Genomic DNA, 15,300 nt, shown 5'->3' with positions numbered 1-15,300 from the left:
GGGGCTGGGTGTCCGGTGGAAGGACACCTCAGTGTGGAGGTCTCTGTCCAGCTCTGCCACCCCTGCCCTGCTCCGGTGCCTCTCTCCAGGCCCTGCTGCCCTCCAATCAGGCCGAGCTGGGACAGGTCATGGAGGGTGGCCGCTGCGGTCTTGGCAAACAGGAAATGCCATCTCTCCCCAGCAAGATGCCAGTGCCCAGGGCTCTCCTGGAGTCCTTCTGAGCCCCTCTTCTCTGCCCCAGCCCTGTCCTCACCCCAAGCAAAGCTGTTAGAAGCCTGGAGCCCCCTCAGCCGGCCACTTACCGTCCATTCAGCCAAGCTGCGTTCTACACTGACTGTGTGCTGGACCCTGTCTGAGGACCCACAGTCCAGGGCTGGGGTGCGGCCAGACTCTTGGGGTGCAGTGCACAAACGGGCTGTGACAGGAGGCCCAGGATATGAGGCCAGAAGACCTCTAATCAGCCCCAAGTTCAGGAAGGCTTCCAAGAGGAGGTGGCCGACACTGGCCAACCGCATGAGGTGAGTGTTATGGGGACTGCTTCCTCTCCGCCTCCTCAGCCTCCTCTTTGTCCTACGCCCAAACCTCTGTCCATCAGCTCTCCCTGGACAGGGGGTCCTTCTCCACTCCACATCTCTCGCCCACTCAGAGCCTCAGCTTTCTTTCAGGACAGTCCCCCAACCACTATCTCATCAAAGTCCTGGGCCCTAGGAGCCCTGGCAGCCAAACATCAGTGAGCAAGGGCGGCCAGGTCAGTCTTTATAGCTTTAATAACAGACTTTACAGAAGGCCAGCTCCGCCCTGGCATGCGCATAATTTCTGGAACATCATCAATGCCACTAACCGGAGTTGTCATGAGGCAGGTGGGGAGGTGCCACATGATGCCTTTGTACAAAACAGAAAAGGACACCCCAGGTACCAACCTGCACAGATAGCGTGGTCAGTGGCTGGATTTCTGCCAGAAACACTTGTGCAGTGTACAACCTGTACAGCCAGACTCTTTAGCCCTAGATTCAGGTCAGCATGGATAGGTCAGCCCTGCTTTTCGGACCACCCAGCCCAGGTGTGAGAATTTCCTGAGATCAAAAGCAAAATCCAGGTGGGTGGGCACAAACACCGTGTTTCCGAAAAGGATTGGGACCTTTTTCCAACTTCCAGAGTGTCCAGTTGCTCCAGTGTGGACTTGATTTTGGACCTAGAGTCTGGGATGAAGAGTAGTAGAGGGGACTTGCTGGAGCCTGGAGAAGGCGTGAACATACTGAGGGACACAAAAACCTGTCATTTCATTCTTCAGATGGTAGACTTAAGAATCAGAGTATCAACCCAGGCGTGGCGGCCCACGCCTGTAATTCCAGAGACTCAAGAGGCTGAGGCAGGAGGATCGAGAGTTCAAAGTCAGCCTCAGCAACTCAGCAAGACCCTGTCTCTGATAAATTATAAAAAGAGGCTGGAGATGTGGCTCAGTGGTTAAGCACCCCTGGGTCCAATCCCCAGTACCAAAAAGAAAAAAAAAAGAGTATCAAAACCACACAGGGGCTAGGGCTGGGGCTCATTGGTAGAGCACCCGCCTCCCACATGTGAGGCACTGGGTTCCATCCTCAGCACCACATAAATATAAATAAAAAAAATCATGTCCATCTACAACTAAAAAAAATATATATAAAAAAAGCCACACAGGCAGGTTGAAAAAAGGCAGATTTGTGAGCCTCGCCTTTAAGATTGATTATTTGGGGGATGGCTGAGCTCAGGAATCTGTCCCAGCACACACTCCAAGGTTGTTCATAATGCTTGCTAAGATCACAAACCTCTAATCTCATTGGTTAAATACACCAGCTTCGCTCTACATTCTTACACTAGCTTTACTGTATGTTGCACTTTTACTGTTCTTTTGAGGGTGTGCATATACCCCAGAGCCCATTAAAACCCCCAAAGGGGTGTCCATGTGTAGCTCTACAACCCATTTTGTGACTGTGTTCCCTGGAGGGTCGTGGGCATACCACCAGCATTGACTGGTGCTCTCTCGCCTCCCCGACACCATCCAGCCAGAACGAGGCAGAAGAGAATGTTCTATAAAGACACCGGACCTCAAGTCTGGCCCCAACTGGTGCTGAATGGTCCTCACTGCAGGTCTCTCCAGCCTGTTTCTGTGACCATGCCTTCCTCTTGGGGCAGGGCCAGCCCGCTAGGCTCCTCCTCTGGCCAGTACAGTGGACTATTCACCAAGGACACACACCAAACCAGGCTCATCTGGCCTGGGGTGCAGGCCAGACACTCAGCCCATTCCCCGGCCATGAAGACAAGCCTGGCTGTGTCTGGATGTGAAAGCACATCTGTCTCCCTTCCTTCCAGGTCCCAGTGCCCAGCTTGGGGTCTACCAAAGAAGCTGTGGGGTAGCCAGATGAATGAATGGATGCATTCAACAATATGAATTAAGCACCTACTGTGTGCAGGCCCACGGACAGGTGGTGCCCCGGTAATGCTCAGTCTGGTTGGGGAAGAGGATGCACAGAAAGACACAGATAAACCAGAGACAAGTGCTAAGGAGAGGAGGGTAGGTGGTCTATACGGAGGGCTTCCTGAGGAGGGCTTAGGAAAAAGGACTTAAAAAAAAAAAAAAAGTGTTCAGGTACATGCCAGGCACAGTGTCACACGACTGTAATCCCGGCGGCTTGGGAGGCTGAAGCAGGAGGATGGAGAGTTCAAAGCCAGCCTCAGCAAAAGTGAGGAACTAAGCAATTCAGTGAGATCCTGCCTCTAAATAAAATACAACATAAGGCTGGGGATGTGACTCAGTGGTCGAGTGCCCCCGAGTTCAATCCCTGGTACCCCTTCCAAAGTGTCCAGGAACAGAGAAGGGCATACAAAGGCCCTGTGGTAGGAAGGGGAGGGAGAAGCTAGCCTGGATCCTGGGGACAGACTGGCAGGGGCCAACCAATAAGGGCCAGAATGAAGTCCAGGGGCTCAGACTCTGAGGGGCAAAAGAGAAACAACGAAGAGAGGAATCCCCAGGGAGTGAAGCATCCTTTTTGTTGGGGGATGACCATCAAGAAGCATTTGCCCGGTCAATCAGGCTCCTGGGGAGGTTGTTCTGGAAGCCCCGCCCCTTTCCAGCCGCGCCCGCCCTCATGAATCACCAGCTGCGCACCAGTAGGCGATCAGCCCCACCCTGGTGACCCGCCCACACGAGTTAACCACGCCCACTCCACAGCTCACCTCGCCCCGCCCCTCCGCAGAGTGACTACCAATCAGGAGCGGCGGCCCCGGCTGGGGGTGTTGGGGCACTGAGCCACATCCCCAGCCTGGGTAAGCACAAAAGGCAGGAAATACAATACATCACCAGCACTGTAACCATGGCTACCTGCGCCCTGGCACCGCCCAGCTCTCAGCCAAGGACCCACCCGCGGGGAAGGCGGGGATGCGAGGCTCCTGCGGGGATGCGAGGCTATCCTTACTCCACCACGTGGCTGCAAGGTCCTCGGCCTCCTCTCCCTCCTCTGTGAAATGGGGTCACACTTTGCCAGGGGCTGAATTCACTCAATTACTTTAACGTTAATTGAGCACCTACTGTGTTCAGGGACTAGAGCTCTGTCATTTAATAAGACCAAAAAAAAAAAAATCCTGCTCTCGTTGTGGCTTCTATGGAGGAAGATGGGGAAATATGTGAGGAAAGGGGGCAGACGATAAGCAAAAAATATAAGTCAGTCAACGGCACAGGGTGTTGGGAACAGAGAATTAGCTATGTGGCTATCTGTGGGAGGAGCTTGGTCCTCAAGGGAAGAGAGGTCTGAAGTGACTCGCCAAAAAGAAATGGGTCTCTCTGGGGCTTGTCCCAGCAGGTGCTCAGCTCCAGTCCCTGTTTGACACTTCTCCAAACTTCTCTTTCCTCCTCTTTTTCCCATGGCTCCTCCCTACTCTACCAGTTTGAGCTGAGATGAACCAAGTAAGCTGAGCCGATCCTGAATGGGTCAGAAGGACCTCAGACCTGGGTCACCTGCCAAGGCAATGACCTGTCTCTGGGGGCTGAGGCAGAGACCAGAGCTGGGAAGCTGGCTCTCAGCCTCAGCACAGCCCTCCCCTCTGGCAGGCACGCCCTGGATCTGACAGACTCCCATCGGAACCTGCAAAGGCCACTCAGATATGGCCTCCCTGGGAAGCCTGAGCTACCTGGCTGGGTGGGGGCGCCCCTCCCGGAGCTCCCCGCATGCTGACCCTGTTACAGCCCTGAACACACACCACGTTCCTGCTCTCTTGCAGGGGGCAGCTGTTAAGTAGCAGAAAGGCCAACAGGAGAGCAATAGTCAATCATTAGGGGCCAGAAAGACAAAACTGGCAGTTGACAGCTACTGTTTTTGTCTCTATATGCATGCTCTTCTTCTCCCTGTGTCATGGATGGAAAGAGAACAGAGGCCCTCCAAAAATGGACAGCCGAAATGATGGAGAGTGCTGAGCCCTGGGCCAGGCCCTCAGAGAGATGGACTCTACTACCCCCGGCTTCTAGCAAGCAAAACCCAGATACGAGCCAGGGCCAAGGAAGTCTGTGACTTCAGCTAAGCCCACATATAGGTCATTTTTTTCTGGACACTCACCTGCCTCTTCAAATGTCCATAATGTTTTGTGCAGAGAGTCAGGGCTGAGGGTCTCAGCCTTTGGTTGAAGCATGTCCAGGCACCAGTGTTGCATTTCCAGAATCTACTGTGTCCCTCACTGGCCATTGGCTTCCTTATTTGTTAACGCGGCTAATAATAGTGCCTTGCCGGGCTGTTGTGAGCAAACTGCTTAGAACAGGCATGGCGGTAGGACCTGGCTCTAGTGATCAGAAAGATTGACAGTTGCTGGGTGTGGTGGCCCATGCCTGTGATCTCAGTGACTCAGGACTCTGAGGCAGGAAGATCCTAAGTTCAAGGCCTGCTTGGGCAACTTAGCAAGACCCTGTCTCAAAAAAAAAAAAAAAAAAAAAAAAAAAAAAAAAAAGACTGAGGCTGTAACTCTGTGGCAAAGTGCCCCTGGATTCAATCCTCAGTACCAAACAGGAAAAAAGAAAAGAAATTAAGACCACACCTTAGAGCATGGCTGGACTACATTTCCCAACCTCCTTTGCAGTTGGACATAATCACATGACTGAACTCCGACCAGTAGAATGTGAATGGGAGCAGGACGCCCCCCCCCCCCCCCCCCCCCCGCACAATGGGACCAAGGAACAAACTTTCCACCAACCAGAAGCACTTGTCAACCTGACATGGGAAGAATAAACATCTAGAAATATCGGGGTCTGTTTGTTACTGCAGCTAGGCACTACCCTCAGTAGTACCAACGTTCCCTCACCCCTTCTTTTATTCATTCCTTCAACAAGCATGTGCAGAAGCCTTGTAGAAGCTGCATGCCCTTCAAAGGCGGCCAGGGATACAGAGAGGGGCAATAAAAGGTGGTGGTGAGGCTGGGGGTGTGTAGCTCAGTGGTAGAGCACTTGACTAGCATATTCAAGGCCCTGGGTTCAGTGCCTAGCATAACCAAAAAAAAAAAAAAAAAAGGAAAGGGAAAGGCCATTGGCCAGCCTTAGTAAATATGGGCATGGGACAGAAAGGCGCCCCAAGAAGAGATCTAAGGACAAGAGAGAAATGAAAGGAAGAGAGACATCTAGGCAGAGACCAGCAGATGTAAAAGTAGGAGGGAACATCATCCACTTCCTGGAACAAAAGGGGGTTAAGATGAGGCCAGAGCGGTCTATATCCATCCTGGCCCCTTTCTGGGGGGCCTCAGTCACCTTATCTTTAAAATGGGAACGATGCCAATAACAGCCTCTTCCAGGGCATCTCTGGATCTCAGAGAAGACACCACACGCTGCAAGCACAGTGCTCCTGAATGGATGCTCACTCACTCCTGTGGTGACCAATGCCTGGGCATTGCAGGGAGGATGTCAGCTCTGGAGGTGAGCAGTGCTGTCTCCGGGGCTCAGGAGGCAGGAGCGGGGAGGGAGAGCTGCTGCTATTAGGGCTGCTGCCACGCAGGGTAAATATCAAGGATCCTCTCCAGCCGGAAGAGCTATTAGGCAGCAGCCCTCGGAAGCACTGGCTCTCAGGGGAGGCGGGCAGGACTGTCCCTGGAGGCGGCTTGGGCGAGCTGGTGCTAAGAGCGGGAACTCTGTGCTGACGGGCAGATGCTGGCCTCCATTCAGCCTCTTTCTGGACAGGGACAGTAGAGATAGGCCCTGGCAGGGAGGAAGGGAGGGAGGGAGGAAGGGGAGGTCCAGGAAGCCCCTGTGGGCTGATGTGTTGTGCATCTTCCTGAAGCTTGATGCTAGCCTCGCTGCCATCTTCAGAGCAGGCACAGATGTGTCCGATATGGGAGGTATGCTTGTTGCCAGGTGCTTAAAAGGGCTCAGGCAGGCAGAGGGGTATCCCTCCAGGAGCTGGATTCCCCCCAGTGAACTGCAGTAGGAACACGTCACTCCCTCGTCTTACACACCTGCAGCGGCTCCCTTGCTCCCAGACAGCATTCTAGGCTCTCCATGACCCGGGCCTGCCGCTGTTCACTACAGTGCAATAGGCCACACTGCCGCTGCCCCCTGCAGCCGTGCTTGGCAACCGCCGCTTCTTCTACCAGGTCTGCCAGCCTCACCTCTCACCCCCCACATATTTTCTATCATCTTTAAAGAACCACCTGGATCATGACTGAGTCACGGAGGTGGCCAAGCCACCTCCCCTCTCAGATCCTTAGCTTAACTCACTGGTAATGCACTGAAGCTACCTCCTCCTTCACATGGTTCTTAGTGTAAGGAAACATGACAATAGACGTCAAAAGTCCCCGCAGAGCATGGTCCACAGGGTAGATATTTACAAAGCAGGCCTGCACGGGGGGTGTAGTGCCTGCCTAGCATGCCCAAGGCCCTGGATTCCATCCCCAGCGAGAAATTAAAAAAATAAGAAACACCCAAAGATTTCTACCCAGTGTCTTGGAGTAGCACCTCCTCCAGGAAGCCTTCCCTAGCCAGCCATGCCCTGTTGCTTGGGGCTAAGTGTCCTCCCATGGGCGACAATGACTTATTGGGGCATTTGCCCCACCCCTACCCCCGTCCACACAAGCCCATGAAGATTCTGATGGCAGGGACATTCTGCTGGTGCTTGGTCACATGGACAGTGTTAGATGAGGGAATGAAGAGGAATGTATGGCACAGGCCAGCCTCAGCTTTCTCATCTGTCCCAAGGGCCAAAAGCACAAGCCTGCCTTGTCCCTTGAAGGCCAGAGGTTGAGCATCTTGCAATGTCCCCCTGTCCCAGCTGAGGACCAGCTTGCCAAGATTTGGGTGTTTCTTATCCTCAAGCTCTGCCCGGGGTGGTCCTGATCTTGGCTCAGGCCCCAGACTCCTCCCCAGGCTGCCACTCATGGGTGGGGACGGCTGGCCCCCTCCACATCCTTCAACCTCTGAAGGCACTGGTCAGCCAGCAGGCTAAGTGCCAAGTGGCTGCTAGAGGAAGGGATTATAAAACTTCCCAGGCAGCCCTGGGGGGTTAGGGAAGTGATGTGTGTGTGTGGGTCCAGGAGCTGTCTCCATGACTCTTCTAGAAATCTCAGGGGTACTATGCATGTATCCTAAAGGAGGTGGCATTGACACAAATCCACCAGTGCCCCTACTCTGGGCTGGGAGGCTGTCAGCTTGGAGGCCCTGTTGGCTCTCTCTCCACCCCCAACCCAAAGCTCAGATAGGCAGTTATGGATGTCTTTGATTAATAAGAAATGGGTGCAATGAATTAATCATTACGTAATAAATGCAGTTTGTTTGGCAGCCATATCTTTCAAAAACATGACTGAAGTGTGTGCACATTTTTGAGAAAGGGAAAGAGAAATAAGGGAAGGGTTCCTCCATAATTACGCACAGCACTTTGGGACAGGCTATGACTTTTTCCCTAGGAGCCTCCCCATACTTGAAGGGAGGCAGTGACAGTCAGGGACATCTTAAAGTGTGTGTGTGTGTGGGGGGGGGTAGCAGGAGCCCCCAGCAGGAGTCTAGGGAGGAACCCGGAGGAGTGGTGGCTGGTCTTAACCACCTTTTGGGACAGGCTCTGGGCTCAGCACCCAGTCTCCCCCTCCTGCCCGGCACCGGGGCCTCGGATTCTCTGCCCGCCTCTCGAAAAAAGAACTGAACAGATGTTTTCTTGAATCAGGAGAATAACGCTGGCTCCCAGATGGGCTGCGTGCGGAAGCCCGTCTTCTCCCTCCCTCCCTCCCTCCCTTTGTGACAAGGTCTTTCTTTCCGGGGAGCAGCTGAACACCAGAGGTGGTGGGTGGGGGCAGAGTGGCGCCCCCGGAGGGGCTCTGCCAGGCGCGGGGGTCGCTGCATCCCTGGAGGAGGACTCTGCGGCACAAAGGCCGGTGGTGGCTCTAGGGCTGACAGGTGCTGCTAGGAGGGGGCCACGGTGGGTGGCGGCCCCGGAGGGCAGGGTCTCCCCCGGCTGGAAGCCCTGAGTGACGCCTCCCCGCGGTCGGTCGGTCACTCCTGGGCTCTCCGGGTCAAGTCCGACACTACGCATGGGTCCCTGTCCCCAGGGGTCGCCGGGCTCCGCCCCCCCCCCGCCCGCGCCAATCACCGCCGAGCGCGGCTCCCCTCCCAGGCCCGAGCCCGCCCCCTTCCTGCGGCCACGTCTCCTGTCGCCGGGCCTCGATCCGGTGCCCGCTCCCATCCGCCCTGGACGCCGCCTAGGTGCCCTCGCTCGCCCTGCTGCAGAGACGAGCCACTTCCCAGCTCCGCCACCTGCAGAACAAAACTGGGGGGGCTGCCTACAGTGGCTGATCCTGGGGAGTCCCAAACACTTCCATTCCTCTGGATGCTTCCCATTGGCTCATTAAAGCCATTTCTGGTCCCTTCCCTACGCCTACTCTGCCCCTTTGTGTACCTCCTCCACCTTAGGCCGGCTCCCCATCCAAGGGTAATTGATCAGTGTAGGGGGGGTGTCTCCCTAATGGGACTGTAAGCGACCCTTTCAGGCAGAAATCAGGTTAATGCATTTCTAAATTCTCAAGGTTCAGCACACAGTAGGTGCTCCATAGAGATTCAAATATCAGTAAATACACATACACAAAAATCCGAAGACTCACCTTAAACTCTAGTAAAGAAATGACCTCCAGGGAAGCCTAGAGAGGGACTTATATGTATGTCCTCTCTATATAGTTTTTTCCCTTTTTAATATATAACTACCTTTTATTGTGTAAATTTAAAAAAAATGAAAACCATACCAAGATTGCCCCCTGAAAATGGCCCCCAGGAACTAGATCTGAGCAAGGCCCTATCTGCTCTGATGGCTAACTCTCACAGCCACCCTGAAGGTGCTCCCATGGTTGGGTCCACTTTATAGAACAGCAAATAGAGGCTGAGCCTCCAAGAGCTACCTAGGGCAGATGGGACAGCAATAGCACCCTAGGGAAACCAGAATCCCATGCTATTTGATGGCCCCTGAATCTTCTCCAACCATGCTGGATGTAAGACAAAGTAGGGTGATCTTAGAAATCCCACAGGAACCCCAAAGTCAAGTGTGTTCCAAACCTGTGCCTTCTCCAGTGTCCCCAGATGCCACTGATCATCCCTCAGGCCTGCATACGGTCTCTTAAGCGTTTACAATATGCCCAGAACTGTGCAGAAGCCACAGTTGGGAGAGGGGGGGTTATCCAAACTGGAATGCTATTTCCAAGGAGACAGCACCCTTGCTGGTCTCCCCTTCCCCATTTCTCCCTGCCCTGAGCCGGTCTACTCTCCCTCCACCCAGCCAGGAGACTGCAGAGCAGACCAGGCCTCACCCAGCCTAAAATGTCCCTGGCTCTATTCTGCCCTGTGCTGATTCCCACTTGGGCTGGTACCTGATTCAGATTCCTGGGCCACCCCCCACCCTGACTTGAGATTCAGCAGGCCCCAAGAAAGGAGCTGTGTCCGGGACACATTTCTGCAGGCAGCTTCCCAGACCAGACCAGACCAGCCTGGAGCATGGGGGAGGAGGGGGGCTGCCTCCCACTGAGGTCAAAAGGCAGCCCCAGAGAAAACACTTGTGTGTGAGACCTGCCGCACTCTATGCTCTGATGGAGCCTGTGTGCTAACAGTGATCTCCTGGGAGGGAGGGGGACAGTTGAGCTCCTAGATACTGGATCTCAGTTCACCCTTCCAGAACACCGTGGTCCTGTACCCTTGGGGGACCTGACACGCTGTAGAGTACAAGGTGTGTTCAGGACTTGGACCTGAGCGTGGAAGTGGGTAGATTCCTCTCCAATCACAAAGGCTATGTTTTTTAAGTGCTCACTTGAAGTGATCTGCCTACATGATTTTGTTTAAAACTGGGAACTGGAATGTATTTGTAATAGCAAAAACAAAACAAAACAAAACAAAAGGCAGGGCCCCTCTGCAGCTCTCAGAGGTCTGGCTACCTCTGGGACACTCCCACAGACAACTGGGGAATGACTGAGACTGTCATCAGTGTGAAAGGGGCGCAAGGAATCAAACCCCAAACCAGGTGAGAAATGAAGAGGATTCCCGATACCTGGAGGCAGAGCGAAAAGACAGGCCCTCAACCTTGACTCTGGAGGGACATCAGGCGTGGAGCTGCATGAACTTCTGACCTCACATGCTTCTGTGTTCCCTTTTCTTTTTTAAACAAAGAATGCATGACTTAAAAAAAAAATAAAAATACAAAGAGTCTGATATGATTTGGGGCAGTTTCCAGTGAATTCAATTCCAGGGCCCGGGGGGGGGGGGCACGGGGTTGGTAAGTCCTTCCAGATTGGTGTTTTCAGAGTCTGGAGAGCATCCATTTATTCATTCAACCAAGATCCCACCCTCTGAGCAACCTTCCAGCTACCCCAGGCCTCGGCAAGAAGAATCCATTCATTCATTCCACAAATATTTATTGAGTGTCTGTTGTGAGCCTCGGGGGGGCCTCTGTGAGTCCAGTCTCTGTGGTACACCTAGAAGCATGGCTTGCTGTTGTGCTGGAGGGTGGATGGGCCAGAGTGAGGAGCGCAGGGCAAAGCCACGTGGCACCGCCTGGTATCTTCTGAATGCCTCCATGTCCCTCCCCTTGGCCTCCCCCCACTACAGATCACCTGTGGCTACAGGACCTACCTTCTTCCCACCCCAGAGCTGGTAGGCACCCAAGACAGGAATTATGGTTTGCACAAGACACAAGTGACATGAGGCTGGTGACTGCCTTTGCTGCAAATGTAATTCCTTTTTATTAGAAAATTTAAGGGTACGACCAGCTTTGCCAACAGCCAAAAGAGCTGAAATGTGCTTTCCTAAGATATGCGGTGTCTGATAAAACGGATTTACGCATCTGCCTCATTTTCCACCTGGGCCAGCGTCGCCTCCATTCATCCCCCCCTTCCACTGGCACTGAAGCCATGGCCATGAGCTTGGCCTTGGTCACCAGGCCCAGCACCCCGGATGTGGGAGCGGTGCTTTTGTCTCCTTCACGCAGAGCACCCGGTTTTTTAAGCCCTTTTAAAATGACCTCGGGGATCCTCTGGCTTCGCTGGAGATGCAAACACTGCCTGTGGCCTCCGCTAAGCTGCGGGTGTCAGGAGGGGAAGGGCAAGAACAATAAAAGACTGAGCTCCCGGAGATACAAGCTCATCCGTGTGGAGACCCGGGAGCAGGCGGTTCCAGACGGAGCCGGTGGAGGGAGGCGGCCAGGGCACAGAGCCGAGGACGAGGACGTGTCCCTCACCGCTTACACAAAAAGCAACTATTCAAAACCACCCAGGGAGTTCTCTCTTATTGAAAAGTCCTTGATTCTTCCCTTTCTGCTGCAGAACTCATGAACAAGGGCCCCGTCTTATTAATGGGGTGATGGAGGGGCCCGGGAGGGAGGGTCCTCTTGCTCAGGAAGGTGGCTGAGCCCGCCCCGCGAGTCATTAGGAGCTGGTAACTAAGGTAACTCCAGAATCCGATTTTCTCCCCACTAATCTCTTTTTTTTTCCCTCTTTCCTTTTCTCGTTCTTTTTTCTTTTCTCCCCCCACCCCGCCCCTGCTGGTCAGATGCTACATGCATGGTTTAAAGGGGACCTGGGAGGGTGGGGGGTGATATGGGTGTATGCATGTGAACGTGTGTGTGCGCGCGCGTGCGTGTGTGTGCATGTGTTGTGCTGCATACTAAAATGGTGTCCCTATCCTGAGGCTCGGATGGGGTGGGAGGCAGGTATCAGCTCAGGTACCTCGGGCCCCTGTCCTCCCTCCACGTGGCCCCCCCCACCCCCCCACCCCTGGCCTCCCCCTTCCCTGTTCAAGGGCAAATCCATTCCCTTCACTCCCTCCTTAAAGTAACAAAAGGCAAGATTGGGTTTCTTTCACCTGCTCTCATTGAAAGCTCTGCTTTGGCATGTCTAGCAGAGGCTGCTTTGTTCTGGAGGAAACCAAGACAGGATCTGGGGGTGGGAGAGGCTGCTACACGGGTGGGCAACAGGGTGGGGGTCAGAGATAAACACACACACACACACACAAAAAAAAATCATCGCATTGTCCCACTAGGCATCTGATCCTGGAGCTGAGTTCTGGGGAGGTGTGGCCAACAGGGCTTTGCGCCGAGACCAGGTTCAAATCCCAACCAGGGCCTCGGACCACCACCGCTATGTGGCCTGGGGCAGATTCTTCCACTCTCTCAGCCCAGTTTTCCTGCCTCACACACAGGGTGACCAGATGGGAAGGGCCTGTACCTGCAGAGAGCTCTGGCGCAAGTGTCAATTCTTTCACCCGCCTGGTCATCTACAGGGCTTGGAGGGGACAAACCAGATTTCTATCAGAGTGGGAGCCACAGGAGGGGTGGGGATCCCAGCTGCGTCAGGGTGGTTATTTCCAAGAGGTACACCCGGGACCTGAGGACCCCAGTGGCCGTGCTGAGGGTTCTTTGGATGACAGGAAGAACTGGCCACCCATCCCTAGCTGGCTGGGGTCCCCCTAGAAGGGGACCTGGATCATGGGAACAGTGTGGGGCAGGGAGGAGCCCTAAAGGTTGCATTTTGGTCAACACAATGCCACACAGTTCCTTCTCCCTCCCTGGAATGTGGGGGTCCCCAGGGCCTCCCAAGGCTCTCGATGGTCACCAAGCCCAGCACCTGAGGCACGGGGACTGGCCTGTTTCGGTGAGCAGCCCCCACCACCTGGGACGCTGATGTCTGATCCCTGGTTGTCCCCTTCAGCGGGAGTTCAGTCTGGCCTGTGATTCTCCTGGGGGGGGGGGGTGGAAGGCAGCAGCATCTGGAGGCTTCCCACCCTCCTCCCCAGTGGGGAGAGGGAGTGGCCTGCGCCGGTGAGTCATGTCAGCTCAGAGGGTGGCTGTGTGTATGTGTGTGTGTGGGGGGGGGGGGCAGGCAGCTACTGCCCTGTCTGTGCCCAAGGTGATAAGGTCAGCCCCAGCAGCAGACTGGCTGGCTGAGCTGGCGCCTGAGACCCACCCCAGGCGGCCTCAGGTCATCCCCAACAGATCTAGACCCCCAGCCTGGCCACGACGCAGGGAAGCCTACAGTTTCACAATCCCCAGGAAAGTGGAGGCAGGGTATGGCAGAGGCCAGGGGAAGGGACAGGTGTGGGGTGTGCGGTGGGGATGGGGGATCTAGAGCTTGGACAGAACAGAGCATCTCCAGTCTGGCAGGCCTTCCTGGCCCTAGAACTAACTCCCTGCCTCATCACCCACCTGTCCCTACATCCCCTCTCCGTGCCCTCCTCCTCCCACTCAGGGTCAAAGAGTGCAAAGAGGACAGGACATTTTCAACTGCACCAAATCCTGGGGGGCTGATGTTCCCTGCCCTGTCCAGCCACTTCTGTCCCCCGACTCCCACTTGGAGGGCAACTAGAGCCACACATCCCCAACCACCACAAGCCGTGAATGTGTAGCCAGGAGTCCGCGGAGCTGCCGCCACAGGGCCTATTTGAGCTTGCATCCTTCAGAGAGCATTCAGAGGATCCGTGGCCACCCGTGTGTGTGTGTGTGTGTGTGTGTGTGTGTGTGTGTGTGTGTGTGTGTGTGAGCCCACGTGTGTGGAAAGGTGGCTGCCTCCTGCTTCTCCCCACTCCCAGTTTTTACTCCCTTTGCCTCCATCTTCCTGCTTCCCCCTCACCCCCCCTCAAGAGTCTGAGCAGGGTGCTCCTGTCAACAGGTATTTCCTGGATGCCAGGAAAATGCCATTTCAGAAATCGCCCTGATGACTGCTCCTGCCCTTCCCCAAGTGCCTCCTGTGTGCAGGGTGCTGGGCTGCCCAGGGCATGTGGGTTCACAACCACAGCTGAGCCCTTTTCCGTGGGGTTCCAACAATTCCCACCAAGCAGAAGACTGAGACCCAGAGGCCCACAGCAGCTTCTCCGGATTCCCACGAGCCCTGGGAACCCAGGTTCCGGCACGGAGTTCCCTGGCCCGGGGCTGGGTCTGTCTGTGTCTGGACAAACGTGATCCGAGGCTGGCCGTCTCGGCACCACGGAGTCACCCTTCGGAAGCTCAAGGAGAGGCAGGCTGAAGTCCACGGCTTCTCCCTGCTCCCCTCTGGTCCTCAGGAGTCCTCTGCACCCCCCTTCTCCTGCAGACAGGCCAGGCAGGGCTCGGTGGGGCGGCAGAGACCACCCAGGTGGTGAGCGAGGAGGAGAGGGACAGAGTACATGTGTGGTGACCCAGTGTGGTGAGTGTGTGTGTGTGTGTGTGTGTGTGTGTGTGTGTGTGTGTGTGTTGGGGGGGTGACCCAGCACCCAGCCCGGATGCTCCGCCCAGCCCAACCGCAGCCAGCCGGGAAAACAGGCTCTTCCGCTGCCCCCCCAGCCTGGCCCAGCCCACCCGGCCAGCCGCCTCACCCAGCGCTGAACCAGGAACTGGGCCTGCAGCCATCAGCCATCATCACACTCTGCCTGAGTCACAGCCCCTCACCCCATGCCAGCCACCCTCCAGGTCCCCACCAGATGGAGAGGAGGGAGCGGTTCTCCCGGGACCCCACTTCCTCCTGCTACCCCAGCTCAGTCCCCCCACACCCCAGCTGCCCTCGTTTCCACACCTGCCCCAGGTCCTTCCTCCCCACCTTCCTCCAAACTGTCAGGGATGGAAGGACAACTCTTCTGAGCCCCCCTGAGAGTCCCCTGCCCCCATTGCCCTGAGCCACAGGGCCTGGACAATGTACCCCATCACCCACGTCTAGGACACAGGAAGCCACCTGTCCCCGGGAAGAGAGGCCAAGACACTGCCTCCCTCCTTCTGGGAGCAGGGGAGGGGACATTCCCCACCAGGGGCAGGGTCTCTACCTCCTCACATTTCTGAGGCTGGATCATTGAGGTTGAAATTTCAAGTAAGAAAA

At 55.3% G+C, this 15,300-nt stretch overlaps 1 protein-coding gene across 2 annotated transcripts in view; it reads right to left on the bottom strand.

Moving 5' to 3' along the window:
• Positions 1-15,300, bottom strand: part of Rai1 (retinoic acid induced 1) — a 108,046-nt gene that overhangs the window by 45,700 nt on the left and 47,046 nt on the right. Inside the window, exon 1 of one of the 2 annotated variants that reach the window (XM_026408686.2) lies at positions 4,584-4,713. The exons of the other annotated variant lie outside the window; for it this stretch is intronic. The gene's annotated coding sequence lies outside the window, so the exon portion shown is untranslated. Of the gene's footprint in view, positions 1-4,583; positions 4,714-15,300 lie in introns of those variants that run through there. 2 annotated transcript variants of the gene reach the window in all.

Source organism: Urocitellus parryii, chromosome 7 (assembly GCF_045843805.1).
Source record: "Urocitellus parryii isolate mUroPar1 chromosome 7, mUroPar1.hap1, whole genome shotgun sequence".
Lineage (NCBI taxonomy): Eukaryota > Metazoa > Chordata > Mammalia > Rodentia > Sciuridae > Urocitellus > Urocitellus parryii.
The sequence above is the reverse complement of the archived record's forward strand: the minus strand, read 5'-3'. Positions and strand labels throughout refer to the sequence as shown.